Source organism: Lissotriton vulgaris, chromosome 12 (assembly GCF_964263255.1).
Source record: "Lissotriton vulgaris chromosome 12, aLisVul1.2, whole genome shotgun sequence".
NCBI classification, from domain to species: domain Eukaryota; kingdom Metazoa; phylum Chordata; class Amphibia; order Caudata; family Salamandridae; genus Lissotriton; species Lissotriton vulgaris.
The window spans coordinates 444626841-444638990 of NC_141700.1; the positions used below are offsets into that span (position 1 = coordinate 444626841).

General features: G+C 45.4%; 5 non-coding genes across 5 annotated transcripts; all 5 read right to left on the reverse strand.

Annotated features, from left to right (window-relative positions):
- Window positions 1-4491: 4491 nt before the first annotated feature.
- On the reverse strand, window positions 4492-4565 carry TRNAT-AGU (transfer RNA threonine (anticodon AGU)). Its single transcript has one exon. It is a non-coding gene; the product is annotated as a tRNA-Thr (tRNA).
- A 943-nt stretch (window positions 4566-5508) lies between these two features.
- On the reverse strand, window positions 5509-5582 carry TRNAT-AGU (transfer RNA threonine (anticodon AGU)). Its single transcript has one exon. It is a non-coding gene; the product is annotated as a tRNA-Thr (tRNA).
- Window positions 5583-6017: 435 nt separating this feature from the next.
- TRNAT-CGU (transfer RNA threonine (anticodon CGU)) lies at window positions 6018-6090 on the reverse strand. The gene has a single exon. It is a non-coding gene; the product is annotated as a tRNA-Thr (tRNA).
- A 434-nt stretch (window positions 6091-6524) lies between these two features.
- TRNAT-AGU (transfer RNA threonine (anticodon AGU)) lies at window positions 6525-6598 on the reverse strand. Its single transcript has one exon. It is a non-coding gene; the product is annotated as a tRNA-Thr (tRNA).
- A 436-nt stretch (window positions 6599-7034) lies between these two features.
- Window positions 7035-7107, reverse strand: TRNAT-CGU (transfer RNA threonine (anticodon CGU)). Its single transcript has one exon. It is a non-coding gene; the product is annotated as a tRNA-Thr (tRNA).
- Window positions 7108-12150: the final 5043 nt, after the last annotated feature.

Below are 12150 nucleotides of genomic sequence, written 5' to 3' on the forward strand. Positions count from 1 at the left end.
GACGGCGGTGACCTCGTCCGCCCTAACAAACCCTCGAAAAATGCTTGAAACTGGTCAATACAGAGACCGCCTCTTCCGTAGAAGGACACACTGTACCCGTATTCCCCAGCTACGTGAATCATGTCACCTGCTTTGAATACGTCCGCGGCACGCCTCACGTATGAGTGGCCCACGACCCACACCTCCTTTTTCACAGCCGGTGATGTCTGACCGCTGGCCCGGTGTTGGGTCGACTGCATAGTCCGCCCCGCCTCGTAGGCTTGCGCAACTGAAAACCAAACAAAACCAAGAAGCGTGAGTACATCATTACAGCTTCACAACATGTGCAACCGCACATACCTTTTATAACAGTTCGAGGACCAACGCCCCACACGTTTAACTTGTTCGACATTCAGACCCCTGGCTGTAGCCTCTGTAGCAGCCCCTATCCTAAAGGAATGGGTCCCAAACTCGCCCGGGTTCAAGCCCGCAGCGGCGATTGACATCGCAAGCACCCGCTGAAACTGAAATTTCGTCAGTGGGGTGGCGTCCGCGTGTCTCAACAAGGTCCCCCCCCATGATGCCACCCTTCGTGCTAGGTAGTCTTCTAAACACTGTACCGGACACATGGAGGACCCGGGAATCCTGCGTATGATTATGCAGTCACCCATCCCACCTTGATCGGTCTTGGACCTGACAAAGGAGACAGTCATTGTCACTCCTCTGATCTGAACGTGTTCCTGGCACAAACCCCCTGTCACATCCTGTTTGTTCCTTGCCACCAGTTCGCTCACCCGCATCGCTCCGTGAAATGCCAGCGTAAAAGCGGCTCGGAACAACACCGTCTCAAACTGAGATGAACATGTGGCAGGGAGTGTGGCCAACAACTGGGCCAACCTATCCAAACCTATCGGGCGCCTCTCATCTACTCTGCGACCCTCAAGGCGTTGCCACCCACGCAGCGCTTTCTGTACAACGAAAGACGCTGTCGGGTCCTGGATACTATGAGCCCTGGCAACAAAGGAAATGGCAGCACGATGCCTCTGGGCCGTAGCCACCGATTTCCCAGCCCTACGTAAGGACATCAGAAAATTCACTACCCATTCCTCGTGGCCCCAAAGCCCCTCTCTATCAGTCCCCAAAAAGGCTAAATAGGACCGAAACGCCCCTTCATATGCCTTCCTCGTCCTTGGTGCTAGGCTCTCTCCCACGAGGTGACGAAGTTCGGGGCACCGAGAGACCAGAGAGCTTCGGGAAAGGGTGCCGGCTCTGGGTCCGCTGTGGGAAGGAAACCCGAGAAAGCCTGCATATGAAAACGAGACAGTGCATCAGCCGCCTGATTCATTACCCCCGGGACATGTTTTGCTCTGAATAGCACATTCAGTTGCATACACAGTAAAACAATTTCTTTGAGCAGTCTTAAAATCAGTTTACATCGTGCTGCCTGGCTATTGATGCACTCGACCACGGTCATATTGTCAGACCAAAATACCACAGAGTGATCTTTGAACCCTTCGGGCCAGGTTCTCAGGGCCACCAAAATGGGGAAAAGTTCCAGGAAAGCAATATTACTTGTCAGTCCATTGTCATGCCACCATGCCGGCCACCTTTGTGCCGACCATTTTGTGCCGAAGATGGCACCAAAACCTATGCTACCTGCCGAATCTGTCCATAGCCCCAGTTCTTCAGAGGACACGGCCGGTTTGTTCCAGATGACTCGACCATTAAAATCCGCCAGAAATGCCAACCAAATGCGCATGTCCTGGCGGACCTCAGCCGATAGTCTCGTGCGATGATGACCCTCCTTTAGGCCGACCATAGCTTGGGCAATTGAACGGGAAAAAGGGCGGGCCATCGGTATAACCCTCAGGGCAAAATTCAACTGTCCCACCAACTGCTGTAATTGATGCAGCGTAATTTTAGATTGATTTATACACATTTGCAGGGCTGCCCTGAACTTCCACACTTTGTCAGCTGGTAAACGAAAACAACCCTCATTGGAGTCTAACTCGATCCTCAGAAACTCGAGGCAAGTCGCAGGACCCACCGTCTTACCTGGTGCCAATGGCACACCAAACTGCTTCATTAACACACAAAATTCGGCCAAGGCCTGGCCACATTCGAGATCCCCGGCTGCCCCAAGGAACAGAAAATCATCAAGGTAATGCATTACATGTTGGAAACCCGTCCTCTTTGTGAAGACCCATTGTAGAAAACTACTGAATTTCTCGAAATAGGCACAAGATATAGAGCACCCCATCGGCATACACCTATCCATGTAATAATGACCCTGAAACATGAAACCCAGGAGACGCTGGTCGTCTGGGTGTACCGGGAGCAATCGGAACGCTGACTCGATATCTGACTTCGCCATCAGCGCCCCGGGCCCCAGGCGATTCAAAATGGCTACGGCCTCCTCGAAGGATGCGTACCGCACCGAACACACTTCTGGGTCTATTGCATCGTTTACAGAAGGACCACGTGGAGCTGATAAATTATGAATCAGTCGGAACTCACCCGGGTCCTTCTTGGGGACCACCCCTAAAGGAGAACAAACAAAACCCTGCACCGGGGGTACACTAAACAGGCCAGCAACCCGACCTCGAGTAACCTCTTTCCGGATCTTATCCTGTACCACGGTCGTATGCTGCAGGACCGAAAGTTGATTTTTACACTTCTCCACACCCTGAAAGTCCCCTACCGGGATGCGGAAACCATACGAAAACCCGTTCCGCAGCACCCCAGCAGAAGTACGATCCGGGTATTCACTGAGCCAGGGAATCATCGCCAAGGTATCAATCGGGGTAGGTAAAGGCGCCCCTCGGACTATGTTAGACCTGTTTGGCGCCTCCTCTACCCCCGTTATCACCCGTTTTGGCTCTGCACGTGGACTCAGGATGGGACGACCCGCACCCACTACATTTGTGTTTAAATTTACACGATCCCTGGGGCCTAGTACATTTTCCTCTGTTGAAATTCCAGCAGAACCCCCTTTTCCCCGTATTGCCGGCAGGTCTCGAGTAATCGTCGGTACCCGTACCTGATCAAAAGGGCGTCCCCGCATATTGGCGGGAGGATTCGCCAACATTACTCCCTACCAATGGTATCTTCAACATTCCTGTCTCCTTCATTTTATCCCATGTCAAAGAATCATAACAATCCCAGGTTAAGCTTTTATTATGCTCTTTAGCCTTTCTAAAAAGATTATCGTAGCAGAACCAATGGTTACCCTGGTGTGACGTCGAGTACCCCTTGATTCGCGACTGATAGGTCGGCAACTCGGAAAGCAACTCGGGCCTACGTTCCCCCAAGATCGACGTAAAAATCCCCCATGCTTTGCCCCAATTGCCAATATTCTCATTCACTTTAAAGGCGGCCATTTTTGCGCGCCAAACACCCGGATGCATGAGGTCTTTCTGGCCCTTAACATGCTCCACCTCATAATGATCAACAAGCAACGAGAAGATGTTCACATATTCCCCCGCCCAAATCTTCTCTTTAATTGCCAAAGGCACATGTTGACCCAACCTTTCTCTACGAGAGGGAGCTGACTCGTCCCTCGCAATCGGCAATGGCCGCTTACCTGCACCGGACGCTGCCTCTGCGGTCGTATTCGTCCCTGGTGGCTTGTCAACTACTGCAGCCGGCGCGGACACCTTGGCTGCATCCCGTTTCTCGCGCAATTGCTTCATCAGCGCCTGCGCGTCGACAGCCGTGGCGCCCTCACTACTTTCGCCCAACCACGCTGCAAGTTGTGCTGCCAGCTCGGGCGGCATATCTTCATTGGACACCGGGGTGACAACCACGGGAATCGGATTCCCCTCCACAGGTACTGGGGTTGGCGCTTCGAGCGGGGTACAGGGAACCGGGACGTCTCCCCCAGCTGGTCCCCTCCTTGGCCTCTTGGCTCTCCCTCCTGGGGCTGCTCCAGCCGAAGGACGTTCCGGCCCCCCTTCCCCCTCTCTCTCCGCCACCCGCTTCTTCAGCTCGGTCATCTCCTTCATGAGGACCCGAAGCATCTGTTCAGTCGTCATTCTCTTTCCGCCTTTCTTGGGCATTTCTCCGACAGAGTATCTGTAAGACAAAAGAAAGATTACAACGCTCAAAATTGGCTCTTCGTTCCGTCTCGAGCTCACGTGCAGCGAGGAGGTGCAGCTTCAGAGCACAGGAACAAGAGGATGCCTTCTGGTCTTGCGTCCCCTTTTATCCGTCTTCAGGGCGGGCGTAAACCCGCCCCTGCCTGCCCGGAGGGCGTGGCCAGCCGCGTCAGTGTCTAGGCCAGCCCACTCTAGGGCGGGAAAAAGCGCGCCCCGGCTACGCCGCTTCGGGCATACCAGCCGAGACTCGCTTCCCGCCCAAGATGGCTTCCCGGGGGGATCGTGGTACTCTGCCATACGTGCGGGGGGACCGAGTGGTCGCCCCTTTCCATAAGATGAATCAGACTTTTATATTTTAATTGTATCGGAATAAGACCTAATGAAAATGATTTGTTATATAACAATGAGAAAAGCAAGGCGCTGCTGAGATTTGAACTCAGGATCTCCTGTTTACTAGACAGGCGCTTTAACCAGCTAAGCCACAGCACCCACTTGATTCTTAAATTTGAAACACTTTTCTTTATGGTGTTCAAGAGAATATTGCTTTTTCACTTTCATATTCTTTTCTAAGTTCACACACTTCTCTACTCAAACACTTAAGATGAATGAAGACTCTTCACTTATTCAAAAACACCTCTCTAATTTGAAGTTTACCCTATTCATATCATTTTAAAATATACCTTGCTGAAGAACGGATTAGTTGAATTCAACAATAGAGTGATCATTCACCTCTATCTTGTTCTTTGTCATTTTCTTTTCCCTATTTCAGTCAATGCATTCCTACAAAAATCTTCACAATACCAAGCATTTTATTTAATTTTTAAGATAACTTATTCTAAAGTTCATAGAACCAGATGTTTATTCTTAAATTGTATTCAACATTTGTTTGATGAAAATTATTCGGAAAGCATGGAGAAAACATTTAGGTGCTGCTGAGATTTGAACTCAGGATTTCCTGTTTACGAGACAGGCCCTTTAACCACTAAGCCACAGCACCAACGTTAATAGTAAGAAATGCATACATAATTTATTGTTGATGATGAAAATGTGTTTCCCGCTATGAATTCTTCTTTATATGTATTGTAATCTTAAACACGAAAACATACTCAATCACTACGCAAGTATTAATATGTTTAATAAACAGGTACTCTTATAAAACCCAATTTCATTTCTTGAATTCTTTACAATTTTTTTCATGAAGGTAATAATATTGCTCCAATCTAGGTAGACATTTCATCTACGTCTTTCTCATAGATATGTATTTTTTTCATTTTGCAATAACAGTATTCATTCTATAATCTTGAAAATACTTGGGTTTTTATAAGGTTAAAGATGATCTGTTCAACAGTAAGATGAATCAGACTTTTATATTTTAATTGTATCGGAATAAGACCTAATGAAAATGATTTGTTATATAACAATGAGAAAAGCAAGGCGCTGCTGAGATTTGAACTCAGGATCTCCTGTTTACTAGACAGGCGCTTTAACCAGCTAAGCCACAGCACCCACTTGATTCTTAAATTTGAAACACTTTTCTTTATGGTGTTCAAGAGAATATTGCTTTTTCACTTTCATATTCTTTTCTAAGTTCACACACTTCTCTACTCAAACACTTAAGATGAATGAAGACTCTTCACTTATTCAAAATCACCTCTCTAATTTGAAGTTTACCCTATTCATATCATTTTAAAATATACCTTGCTGAAGAATGGATTAGTTGAATTCAACAATAGAGTGAACATTCACCTCTATCTTGTTCTTTGTCATTTTCTTTTCCCTATTTCAGTCAATGCATTCCTACAAAAATCTTCACAATACCAAGCATTTTATTTAATTTTTAAGATAACTTATTCTAAAGTTCATAGAACCAGATATTTATTCTTAAATTGTTTTCAACATTTGTTTGATGAAAATTATTCGGAAAGCATGGAGAAATCATTTAGGTGCTGCTGAGATTTGAACTCAGGATTTCCTGTTTACGAGACAGGCGCTTTAACCACTAAGCCACAGCACCAACGTTAATAGTAAGAAATGCATACATAATTTATTGTTGATGATGAAAATGTGTTTCCTGCTATAAATTCTTCTTTATATGTATTGTAATCTTAAACACGAAAACATACTCAATCACTACGCAAGTATTAATATGTTTTGATAAACAGGTACTCTTATAAAACTCAATTTCATTTCTTGAATTCTTTAAAAAAAATCATGAAGGTATTAATATTGCTCAAATCTAGGTAGAAATTTCATCTACGTCTTTCTCATAGATATGTATTTTTTTCATTTTGCAATAACAGTATTCATTCTATAATCTTGAAAATACTTGTGTTTTTATAAGGTTTAAGATGATCTGTTCAACAGTAAGATGAATCAGACTTTTATATTTTAATTGTATCGGAATAAGACCTAATGAAAATGATTTGTTATATAACAATGAGAAAAGCAAGGCACTGCTGAGAGTTGAACTCAGGATCTCCTGTTTACTAGACAGGCACTTTAACCAGCTAAGCCACAGCACCCACTTGATTCTTAAATTTGAAACACTTTTCTTTATGGTGTTCAAGAGAATATTGCTTTTTCACTTTCATATTCTTTTCTAAGTTCACACACTTCTCTACTCAAACACTTAAGATGAATGAAGACTCTTCACTTATTCAAAAACACCTCCCTAATTTGAAGTTTACCCCAATTCATAGCATTTTAAAATATACCTTGCTCAAGAATGGATTAGTTGAATTCAACAATAGAGTGATCATTCACCTCTATCTTGTTCTTTGTCATTTTCTTTTCCCTATTTCAGTCAATGCATTCCTACAAAAATCTTCACAATACCAAGCATTTTATTTAATTTTTAAGATAACTTATTCTAAAGTTCATAGAACCAGATGTTTATTCTTAAATTGTATTCAACATTTGTTTGATGAAAATTATTCAGAAAACATGGAGAAAACATTTAGGTGCTGCTGAGATTTGAACTCAGGATTTCCTGTTTACGAGACAGGCACTTTAACCACTAAGCCACAGCACCAACGGTAATAGTAAAAAATGCATAAATAATTTATTGTTGATGATGAAAATGTGTTTTCTGCTATAAATTCTTCTTTATATGTATTGTAATCTTAAACACGAAAAGATACTCAATCACTTCGCAAGGATTCATATGTTTTAATAAACAGGTACTCTTATAAAACCCAATTTCATTTCTTGAATTCTTTACAATTTTTTTCATGAAGGTAATAATATTGCTCCTATCTTGGTAGACATTTCATCTACGTCTTTCTCATAGATATGTACTTTTTTTCATTTTGCAATAACAGTATTCATTCTATAATCTTGAAAATACCTGGGTTTTTATAAGGTTAAAGGTGATCTGTTCAACAGTAAGATGAATCAGACTTTTATATTTTAATTGTATCGGAAAAAGACCTAATGAAAATGATTTGTTATATAACAATGAGAAAAGCAAGGCACTGCTGAGAGATGAACTCAGGATCTCCTGTTTACTAGACAGGTGCTTTAACCAGCTAAGCCACAGCACCCACTTGATTCTTAAATTTGAAACACTTTTCTTTATGGTTTTCAAGAGAATAGTGCTTTTTCACTTTCATATTCTTTTCTAAGTTCACACACTTCTCTACTCAAACACTTAAGATGAATGAAGACTCTTCACTTATTCAAAAACACCTCTCTAATTTGAAGTTTACCCTATTCATATCATTTTAAAATATACCTTGCTGAAGAACGGATTAGTTGAATTCAACAATAGAGTGATCATTCACCTCTATCTTGTTCTTTGTCATTTTCTTTTCCCTATTTCAGTCAATGCATTCCTACAAAAATCTTCACAATACCAAGCATTTTATTTAATTTTTAAGATAACTTATTCTAAAGTTCATAGAACCAGATGTTTATTCTTAAATTGTATTCAACATTTGTTTGATGAAAATTATTCGGAAAGCATGGAGAAAACATTTAGGTGCTGCTGAGATTTGAACTCAGGATTTCCTGTTTACGAGACAGGCCCTTTAACCACTAAGCCACAGCACCAACGTTAATAGTAAGAAATGCATACATAATTTATTGTTGATGATGAAAATGTGTTTCCTGCTATCAATTCTTCTTTATATGTATTGTAATCTTAAACACGAAAACATACTCAATCACTACGCAAGTATTAATATGTTTAATAAACAGGTACTCTTATAAAACCCAATTTCATTTCTTGAATTCTTTACAATTTTTTTCATGAAGGTAATAATATTGCTCCAATCTAGGTAGACATTTCATCTACGTCTTTCTCATAGATATGTATTTTTTTCATTTTGCAATAACAGTATTCATTCTATAATCTTGAAAATACTTGGGTTTTTATAAGGTTAAAGAATATCTGTTCAACAGTGTGGCTGAGATACCCGCCACCCCCTCTCAACACAATCCCCAAAGGAGGGAAACAGGAAACAGTTCTTGAAGTTTTTGGAAGAGGGAGGGAGTGACCCTCCCGGCCGTATTTATTAAAACAAAATTAAAACATTAAATCAACAGTTTCATATTAATGTACAATTTCATTACCACATTGCGATGTTTGGCTAACCTCAACAGATTCTCTAATACAGAGGTTCTCCTAGCCGAACTAACATCCTACAAACATTTACTTGAAATTATGAAATTGTACATCCTAACGTTTAAGGGCCAACGGCAAGGTCGTAACCGGTGTCAAGATCCCTAACCAGAAATACCCCCCCCACTTGTGAGGGGCGACAGCACTGAGGCGTACCTCAAGTGCAACTACCAATTTCCCTTGACTTGACGGGGGCACCAATAAAACTCGACGCCACTTAAAGGTCGTTCGAGGACTCGTGTGAGGTATCTAGAAGGTAGCGTAGACCCCCCCCCAAACCCCGCACAACTTACCACATCTGCCGTCGCAGACGTCACTCGCCCCGGGAAATTCCCCAGGAGGGGGCTGTAACCCCTCCTACACAGGAAGGGGCCTTGACCGCCTTTCCTTTTCTTTCGGCGACCCATCCTTAGAAGGGACCGCCTCCCCGTTGAGGGGCCAATGGCCACCTCTCCCGAGCGCTCCCATCCGTGTTGGGTGACGCCCACTCATAGGGATCTTCCAATTAGTGCTCACCGATCATGACCTTACCGCCCGACCAAAATAAATACGACAATGCTAACAAACCTACTAAACTAAAATACATCGGCTACTATGACCGTATTAAAAGCATGCTTATAAATGAACACTAAAGCCGAATTTCTTTAATCACAAAACATAAATGAAATAGACCATTCTTTATTACACACTCAAAATCAACATGATAATACCACAACCTGTAAACGAAATTAGAATTATCCATCAACTTTTATTCAAAACAACTGGCTGTCTTCAGGGGCTGGTGGGTGGGTCAAAATTGGCTCTTCGTTCCGTCTCGAGCTCACGTGCAGCGAGGAGGTGCAGCTTCAGAGCACAGGAACAAGAGGATGCCTTCTGGTCTTGCGTCCCCTTTTATCCGTCTTCAGGGCGGGCGTAAACCCGCCCCTGCCTGCCCGGAGGGCGTGGCCAGCCGCGTCAGTGTCTAGGCCAGCCCACTCTAGGGCGGGAAAAAGCGCGCCCCGGCTACGCCGCTTCGGGCATACCAGCCGAGACTCGCTTCCCGCCCAAGATGGCTTCCCGGGGGGATCGTGGTACTCTGCCATACGTGCGGGGGGACCGAGTGGTCGCCCCTTTCCATATGGCTGAGATACCCGCCACCCCCTCTCAACACAATCCCCAAAGGAGGGAAACAGGAAAGTTCTTGAAGTTTTTGGAAGAGGGAGGGAGTGACCCTCCCGGCCGTATTTATTAAAACAAAATTAAAACATTAAATCAACAGTTTCATATTAATGTACAATTTCATTACCACATTGCGATGTTTGGCTAACCTTAACAGATTCTCTAATCAGAGGTTCTCCTAGCCGAACTAACATCCTACAAACATTTACTTGAAATTATGAAATTGTACATCCTAACGTTTAAGGGCCAACGGCAAGGTCGTAACCGGTGTCAAGATCCCTAACCAGAAATCCCCCCCCCACTTGTGAGGGGCGACAGCACTGAGGCGTACCTCAAGTGCAACTACCAATTTCCCTTGACTTGACGGGGGCACCAATAAAACTCGACGCCACTTAAAGGTCGTTCGAGGACTCGTGTGAGGTATCTAGAAGGTAGCGTAGACCCCCCCCCAAACCCCGCACAACTTACCACATCTGCCGTCGCAGACGTCACTGGCCCCGGGAAATTCCCCAGGAGGGGGCTGTAACCCCTCCTACACAGGAAGGGGCCTTGACCGCCTTTCCTTTTCTTTCGGCGACCCATCCTTAGAAGGGACCGCCTCCCCGTTGAGGGGCCAATGGCCACCTCTCCCGAGCGCTCCCATCCGTGTTGGGTGACGCCCACTCATGGGGATCTTCCAATTAGTGCTCACCGATCATGACCTTACCGCCACAGGCCGGATAGTTGACCGGCTATCCGGACCCCCCACAAAGCTCCTACCTAAAGGTCATGTTTTAACGTTTTTAACCATGCTAAGAAGTCTCCTATGAGTAACTCATTCCCCACCCGAGACAAATGCACACCATCCCCCAAATACATACTGTCATCATTAATACAGCCATGCGAAATAGAATGCAATGTCCTGGAACGGAACAACCTACTCACTTTGTTATTAAGCTTTCTCACAGAGTGATTCAAAGCAGGAACAGAAATAGCCCCTCGCCACACCTTTCGTGGGATCATATGGGACCACGCAATTGTGCACCCCGGAACTCTCCTCGCCAACCAACTTACAGTGGAAAGCATTGCCTCCAGGAGAAGTCGTCTACCGGTGGTGACCAAATCATTGCCCCCTAGATGTACTATGACTATAGACGGCGGTGACCTCGTCCGCCCTAACAAACCCTCGAAAAATGCTTGAAACTGGTCAATACAGAGACCGCCTCTTCCGTAGAAGGACACACTGTACCCGTATTCCCCAGCTACGTGAATCATGTCACCTGCTTTGAATACGTCCGCGGCACGCCTCACGTATGAGTGGCCCACGACCCACACCTCCTTTTTCACAGCCGGTGATGTCTGACCGCTGGCCCGGTGTTGGGTCGACTGCATAGTCCGCCCCGCCTCGTAGGCTTGCGCAACTGAAAACCAAACAAAACCAAGAAGCGTGAGTACATCATTACAGCTTCACAACATGTGCAACCGCACATACCTTTTATAACAGTTCGAGGACCAACGCCCCACACGTTTAACTTGTTCGACATTCAGACCCCTGGCTGTAGCCTCTGTAGCAGCCCCTATCCTAAAGGAATGGGTCCCAAACTCGCCCGGGTTCAAGCCCGCAGCGGCGATTGACATCGCAAGCACCCGCTGAAACTGAAATTTCGTCAGTGGGGTGGCGTCCGCGTGTCTCAACAAGGTCCCCCCCCATGATGCCACCCTTCGTGCTAGGTAGTCTTCTAAACACTGTACCGGACACATGGAGGACCCGGGAATCCTGCGTATGATTATGCAGTCACCCATCCCACCTTGATCGGTCTTGGACCTGACAAAGGAGACAGTCATTGTCACTCCTCTGATCTGAACGTGTTCCTGGCACAAACCCCCTGTCACATCCTGTTTGTTCCTTGCCACCAGTTCGCTCACCCGCATCGCTCCGTGAAATGCCAGCGTAAAAGCGGCTCGGAACAACACCGTCTCAAACTGAGATGAACATGTGGCAGGGAGTGTGGCCAACAACTGGGCCAACCTATCCAAACCTATCGGGCGCCTCTCATCTACTCTGCGACCCTCAAGGCGTTGCCACCCACGCAGCGCTTTCTGTACAACGAAAGACGCTGTCGGGTCCTGGATACTATGAGCCCTGGCAACAAAGGAAATGGCAGCACGATGCCTCTGGGCCGTAGCCACCGATTTCCCAGCCCTACGTAAGGACATCAGAAAATTCACTACCCATTCCTCGTGGCCCCAAAGCCCCTCTCTATCAGTCCCCAAAAAGGCTAAATAGGACCGAAACGCCCCTTCATATGCCTTCCT